General features: G+C 32.3%; 1 pseudogene; it reads right to left on the minus strand.

Annotated features, from left to right (window-relative positions):
• Positions 1-4,913: 4,913 nt before the first annotated feature.
• On the minus strand, positions 4,914-7,272 carry LOC120183116 (annotated as a pseudogene).
• Positions 7,273-8,251: the final 979 nt, after the last annotated feature.

Here is an 8,251-nt window from a genome sequence, read left to right on the forward strand (position 1 = left end):
GGTTCAACAGAGGGTAAGTCTCATTTGTGATGAGTTTCTTGAGTTATATGTATTTTATTCAAAAAATGCACCTTATGGTTCTTCTTTTTCTTCTTCTGTCCAAAGTAGCACATCCTTGGACAGAAGTGGCTCAAGTTCCAATCGGCCTTGAACATTTAGAAAATCATATTTATTTCAGGTTAGTTAGTATAATTTCTAGTTGAATTTTAACTTATTTATTTCCTATTTTCATTTACTAATTTCTTGTCTTTTTTTCATAATTTTGATGCTAATTTAGCTACTTAAGGAGTGAACGATATGATGTTGACTCTCACATCAGTTTTCCCCTTATCCCTCATATTGGAGAATCTGACTTTGATACTTTGGAGTATTAGAAAAAATCAAAGTGTTTCATATCTTGTAGTTTCTCGCATGGCGACAGATATATTGGCTAATTACTTCAGTTGCATCTGAATCGTCCTTTAGTATGGGGGTAGAATTTTGAACAAATTAAGAGCTTCACTCTTACCAAAAAATGTTAAGATTTTTGTAACAACCCGTAATTGGTTGTATGGTTTTGAGCCGGAGGATAAGAATGAAGACTACCTTACTGTGGTTAATGAGTCTGCTATGTAAAGGTATGATAGAATTGTTTTATTTTTAATGTTAATCTCAATATTTCAAATTGTTTATTAATTATTTTAATTTTTTAGGGTGTTTAACGTTAAGTGAAACCCTTGGAATTTGAGATTTTGTCTTGTTTCTTCTCTTTATAGGTAACTTCTATTTATTAATTACTTATTATATTTATTATGTTTAACAGTAACTGAAACCAATTTTTATTGATGCTTCTGTTTTTTGTAGGTTACTTCTGTCTAAAGTAACACATCCTAATTTCTCTTGATATTATTTATGTTATTATAAATAATGTTGAATGCTTGATTCTGTAAGGGTTTGGTAAAGTCGGAAATGTTTGGCACTGTGACCATCGTATTCCCATTGGATTTACCGCTGATTGCATTTTTTTAATGCAAAAATACTGCATGTTACTGCCTACTGCTTGTTACTGCCTGCTGCTTATTGCTGCTTGCTGCCTGTTGCTGCCTTGTAATTTATTTTGTTGGTATGACTTAAATAGACTGTTTAAACTTGTCATTTTTTTCTAAATAGCTTGTAACACCCATATCACGTATACCTTTCTGTACATGAAATATAGATGTCACAACAATTTAAAAACAATTAATCATTTGAAAACCCATAAAACAGTTGTTTCAAACAAAAATCCACATAAGTTATCACAAAAATAAACTATCCGTTTTCATACCTTACAAAATATTTTGTTAAGTTAAATTACATGCCACATAAGTTTCAAAATGATTTTGATTGCTCTACAATTACTGATGAGTCAACCTTAATTGATGATATCCATTGCTACTGTTGCACTCCTTATTTGATTCGTCTCTACTTTTACCTACGCGTGGAAGCAACACACGTTAAGTATTTACTTACTGAGACATAATATTGTAAAGTAACCTTTATGTATACATAATTATGTCATATTTATTTAGTTCGTACTAAATCGTATATTGTTTAAGGATCCTATAATCCTTCTAAGTTAAACCGTATTCCATTCACGACTATCTTAATTATTTTTAGTATGCCTAACATACCTATCTTTCTTTATATTTTTTTCTTTCCATTTATCTCTTTAGTCATTATTTTTTATTTTCATTGAGAGCATCCATTCATGCTTATAATGTACCATTGTGCATTTTTATTTATGGCATCCTTTCATGCTGATAAAACACCCATATGTATTTCAATTATGGCATCTTTTCATGCCGATAATGCACCCATATGCATTTCAATTATGGCATCCTTTCATGCCAATAATGCACCATATGCATTTCAATTAAGGCATCCTTTAATGCCGATAATGCACCCATATGCATTTCAATTATGGCATCCTTTAATGCCAATAATGCACCCATATGCATTTCAATTATGGAATCCTTTCATGCCTTTTATACACTATTATACATTTCATTTATGGCATCCTTTCATGACACTTATGTACCATTTATATCACAATACATTATAATTCCTTAATTCTTTTAGCCAAAGGCATTTAGCCTTTCCTCTAACTTGCGTAATTGACACTTTTCTGTCAAATGCACAACTAGGCCATTAATCTTTTACTCAATGGTATTTAACCGTTCATCTAACTGGCATAATTGACACCTTTCTGCCAAATGCACAACTAGGCCATTAATCTTTTACTCAACGGTATTTCACCATTCATCTAACTGGCATAATTGACACCTTTCTGCCAAATGCACAGCTAGGCCATTAATCTTGTACTTTTGGAATAGTTTCTACTCTAATATTATTCCTAATATCCATTAACTCTTTCAATTCATTATAAACTATATAGTTTGCACACGTAGTTCCAATACATAATTTACAAACTTATTATAATTTACGTGAGTTGCACACTCACTACCAATATGAAAATTCATATAATTTCTTAGTTTTTGCACACAAAGTGCCCATATGGAAATTCATAATCTAAACTAATTATGAATTTCTTAACTTTTTGCACACTTAGTGCCCATTGTGTAATCATCATACATATATCAATAAATCATAAATCTATAATTACCGTAACATCTACGTACCTAATAAATGCACTCACCTGGATTGCCTTGATATTATATCCAAAATGCAAAGTTGATTACTCAGGTACTTTGCATTTTCCTTTTGTTTTGCTTGACTCGGGAGCTTGATTTCGATCTACTTGAGCATCCAATAAAGACACGTACAATATCAATTGTTAGTATATTTCCTAAAAATTATACTTAAATGTTACTCTACAGTACATATTATTATATTTTCCATAACAATGCTAGCTTATCTTAACATTTCTGACTCAATAGCATCGATACCCCTTCCATGGTATCGATACTATTATACTATAGTACTGATACCCTATTACGGTACCTATACCATTTCTACATTCTGTTAACAATGGCATCGATACCATCCTCATAGTATCAATACTCCCCACTTGGTATCGATACTACTTAGTGAATTCTACGGATTTTAAGCCTATAGTATCGGTACTGATCTTACAGTATCGATAGTATTACCCAGATTTTACATTTTCAGCCCAAAACTTACTCAAATTTAGGTCAATTTTTCTTATATTTACTTCCAACAATACTATTAGACTCTTATTTACTTATCCCTACTAACTTTCCTTCATTTATCTTATTAAAACATCTAAGATATTTCAAGAACATTTCCATCTAAGAATCATTTTCTTATACTTTACCATTTATTCGATTAAATCTTTCAAATTTTAAATCATTTCAATATAGTCACTAACCTGATATTTGAGGTATTATATAGCTACTCTTGTTAAATTATGTTGGTGGTTTTAAAAGTTGCCTGTAATTTAATAATGTTGGCAGATATTTCGATACAAAAGCTTAATGAAGAGATTTCTGGTAGCGAAGTTAATAAAATTTTTGTTATAAGATCTAAGAGCTTAAAAAACACTGTTTTTTCATTCTATTGTATTCAACTGTAATAACTCAAATGTTATTCAAATTTTAGATCAAATGTTATTTAAATTATCAATATCAATTAAATTTTTCTTTTTTTATTATGTTGTATGTATGTTATAATTGTTAGATAATTTTTCTTTACAAAAATTAAATTGTATAGTTTATATTTATATTTTGGAGAATTAATCACGTTCAATACCAATATTCATTTATTATCAAATTAATTATCATTTCAATGCCAAAATTATTTGTATTAATCATGTAAAACACCAATATAAATTACATAATAAATGTTTACATTATTAATATTATTTTTTCTTTACATAAATTAAACTATATAATTTACATAAATTAAACTATATTAATTTACATAAATTAAACTATATTAATTTACATTTAATCATTGTTCAATGCCAATAATTTTATTAATCATGTTTTATATAATTTATATTTAAATAATTTTATATAATAAGTCTATTTATTAATTTAATTATCATAATAAATATTTTATTATAACATTTAAAAATTAATCAAATTAATTTATTAATTATATCATAAACTCAAAAACTCACAATTTTATTAAAATCTTATAATTTTGTCCATGGTAATATATAAGTCAGGTAAATGTCAAGTCAGGTAAATATCATATCAGGTCAATAACAAGTCGGATCATTTACAGATCAGAATGAAAACTGGTCGGTAATGCCAGTTATTTTCCAGGTCAATCTTAGGTTCGTGTTCATATCAGTCGGATGCAGGTCAGGTTCGGGTATCATTTTTTTGGTTCAATTCGGGTTCAGGTCGTTCTCAGGTCAGGTTCAGATCCATAATTTCCATGTCTAACTCAGATTCAAGTAAACATCAGTTTCGAATCGAGTCAGTTTCGGATCGCTATAGCGCAGGTTAAAAACAGTTTTGTGTTATGACCTAGTGATTAGAGAAGAAAATTAGACGAAGAAATAAAAGAATAAAGATCAAAGAGAGAAAAGTAGAGATTCAAAGAAGCTTATAATTCATTCAATCAAAGCATGGTTTTCTCCTCCTCTAGTACATGGTTTTATATAATTACAATGTACCCATAGTTACCCTACAGCTAGTAATCCTTGTTATACCGAGTATAACAACCTGCACAAATAAGCAAGCTATTTTCTATCCTTAGTGGGTTGTTGAACGTGTCAGGTTCATTCCCAATATCAAATCCCTAACACTTTCTCTGATTTCCCCAATTCTCTTACTCTGAGTCTTATCTCTTTTCCTCTGTGCATGACAATACCCCCTTCATGAAAGGATCCTTGTCCCCAAGGATCAAAACCTTGGATTAGTGTTTTAAGCACAATATAGTTTTCCCAGTGATGTTTTATGGCCTTAAGTTCGTCCACTGCAGCAATAATGAGTGATAGCCTTATTGTTCTTCTTGAGGTTAATTACACCTTCATCCAGAAAACTCAAGTTGCCAAACACCTTCCACCAAGAACTATAGATAACAGTACCATCACCCAGACCTGGAACAGTGACAATATGTATAACAGCGATTGTCAAGAAATGATCTATAGGTTGCTTTATAACTCTGACCAACTGAGTTGTATTAATAAGCAAGGCAAGTGATATAGCTGCATATAAATCTACTAAAGGTCTTTATTTGTACACCTTTATAATGGGGCAGGTCCTTTTCTAATAGCTCATAAAATCATCACTATCACTTTCATCCGCATTAAATGTAGCCATCAGAGTGAGACTAAGAAAATCAAAAGTTATACCATTGGAAAAGCCATTCCAAATGGTTACATATATGGTATTAGGATCCCCTTCAATTAACTCTAAAGAAGGTCCTTGCTTAAATTATAATGCAACAGTTTCACCATCAAAATCATCCGAAATGAAGACTCTTTTAACATAAAGTCTAATTTTCATCGTCTTGGGATTGGTTATATCATCATTTCCCATTGGAAAAATGGATGGGACATAAAGTACAGAACGAAACTCCACCTCACCCTCAGTTGTAAAGTGTGATGATGCTAACCGATTCGAGTATTCATTAAAGGTTTTCTCATAGAACACATTGTATTCCTCTTTTATCACCTCCTTAGGATTACGAAACCAAATAGGTCGTGTTTCATCTGTAAGCTCCCAATCCCAGTACCTCTCCACAACCTTCTTTGTTTTCTTCTTTTTCTCAATGTTTTCACATTTACCATGCTCTTCAACCTCTTTAGTAATTCCCTTCTCCTACCATGTGTAAATTAGGAAAGAAACAAATTATGAATAATTCTTCAAAAGCTTTTAAATCCGTTTTGGATGAGCAAAACCTTTGTCATCACGCTTAAAATAAAGAGTAAGGCGTGTTCCTCGAGGAATAAGATTCTTTGGATTTTTGTCCTCCCAAATAGAATAGGAGCTTACATTTACCTCTCATTCCCATATGTATTGTTTATCAGATTTCAGACTTTTTGTTCAGACAACTACCTTATAAGAAAACAAAAATGCTGAATATAAACCAACACCAAACTGACTGATCAAGTTGTTGTCTATACCAATATCTTTGCTTTCTTTCACAGCCTTCAAGAACTTAGCAGTTCCACTCTGTGCAATTGTTCCAAGACAATCAACAAGTTCTTATTTTGTCATACTAATGTCTGAGTCAGTAATTGTTATTATCCCATTGTCTTTATCAGTTTGGATACAAATGTCAAGATCAACAGCTTCCTTTAAAAGTTGAGAATCAATAACACTTAGATACTGTAACTTGTCCAAGGCATCGCTTGCATTACTGATAAGCTCTCGAAGAAACACCTCTTTGTTGCTATACAAGTTGTTGACAATAAGATCCATGAGCCGATTAACCTCAGCTTGGTACTCATATTTCTCAACTGGAGGTGGGGGTAAATTTCTTAAATCAATGCAGTCGTGGTTTACTCATAGTGTTTTCCCAAAATATAATTTTTAAAGTATAGTTGAGCTGAATATCTGGCCGTGTTACATTTCCCTCCCGTTAGTGCCGAGTACGACTTGTTGTTATTATCACTTCCCTCTACCGAACAAGGATGGGAATGGACGAGGCGATTGGAGCATTGATAATATCAAAATCCTTTCTTTTAATGAAACCCCTAACATCCTTCCCATCCATCAAGTACTCAATATTTAAAGGTGCCTCGAGATTAGCACTAAGTACCTTCTTTATCTTCTCATAAGTTGCCCGGAGCCTAGTACAAGCCCTAGCATTTTGGAAGACATTAATCTTGTATTCCTCTTTAAATTTTGTAGCAAAATGCTTTTTGAAGACAACAATATAGACTTGCATGCTAGCATGTTCAATATCAACAAGGGCAACATTTAATGGGTCATTTTCAGGTAAATCAGTTTTATAAATACCATAAGCCAATGTTGTTTCTGTAGTTTCATGAATCAAGTTAAGGGGTTGCATGCCCGCAACTATAGCGGCATCTAAGATAACCCTTCTTTGAAGATCAGTGAAGTCTACATGAATTCCAATGCAGCAATCTACCATAACTGCATTCAGATTCTTCTCAATTAGAAAGTCAACCGAATTCATCGAAGAATATTTCCACGTCAAAAGAATTTCATGAGTGCAAGGTACATATGGAACATCAGATTTTTCAATCTTTGCATCATAATTTACTCCTTTATCATCCATGGGAATGAGTTTATCCTTAGCCCTCCATCCTGTATCATAATAAGTGGCAGTGTTCTTTCCCAATTTTTCCATAATCTTTATTCTATCAGTCTTAAGGAGGTTAGGAATACTTACTTGAGCATTCTCTGAAATGGTTTGCTCTTGTTCCTCGATGTCCACTAGATTTTCCCACGAAATCAATTTGCTAAGCCCACTCAGATTATCATTTTGTTATAGTTGTGAATTAACTTTTATGGTTCTAGTGATGGATGGAATTGCATCAAATACTCTTATTGACAGTTTATCAAACACTCGATACCCATCTTTTGTATCTTCTATTGCCACATGTAACATATGCTCAATTTCAGGGATGTTTTGAACTTACTCCTCCGTCCTCCCTGTCAAGATCCCCAATATCTGCTCCACATAGTGTTGAATTTTTGTCATCCTTGCTTCTATTTTATTGATATGATTATCCTATTCTTCTCACCATTTAGGAGGGTTATTTCCCTCTGTAGTTTGTTTCAACAGATTAGCTAAGTCGTCGATATGCTTCTGGATTAAAGAAAGATGATGAGTTTCAGCCATGGTTTGATTTTTCTTTGGCATACCAATTAACAAGTTTCCAGGAAGAATGGCTCTGGATACCAATTTTTTATGACCCTAGTGATTAGAGAAGAAAATTAGATGAAGAAATAAGAGAATAAAGATCAAAGAGGGAAAAAAAGAGATTCAAAGAAGCTTAAAATTCATTCAATCAAAGCATGGTTTTCTCCTCCTCTAGTACATGGTTTTATATAATTACAGTGTACCCATAGTTACCCTACAACTGCCAGTCTTTGTTGTACTGAGTATAACAACTTGCACAAATAAGCAAGTTGTTTCATATCCTTAGTGGGTTGTAGAACGTGTCAGGTCCATTCCCAATTCCAAATCCCTAACCCTTTCTATGATTTCCCCAATTATCTTACTCCGAGTCTGATCTCTTCTACTCTGTGCATGACATTTTGACTCGAGTCAGTTTCAGTCAGTTTTGCAGGTCTGGTCAGCTTTTTACAGCCCTAGTCATATA

This window comes from Hibiscus syriacus, unplaced genomic scaffold, assembly GCF_006381635.1.
Source record: "Hibiscus syriacus cultivar Baekdansim isolate YM2019G1 unplaced genomic scaffold, ASM638163v2 tig00112738_pilon, whole genome shotgun sequence".
In the NCBI taxonomy this organism is placed as follows: domain Eukaryota; kingdom Viridiplantae; phylum Streptophyta; class Magnoliopsida; order Malvales; family Malvaceae; genus Hibiscus; species Hibiscus syriacus.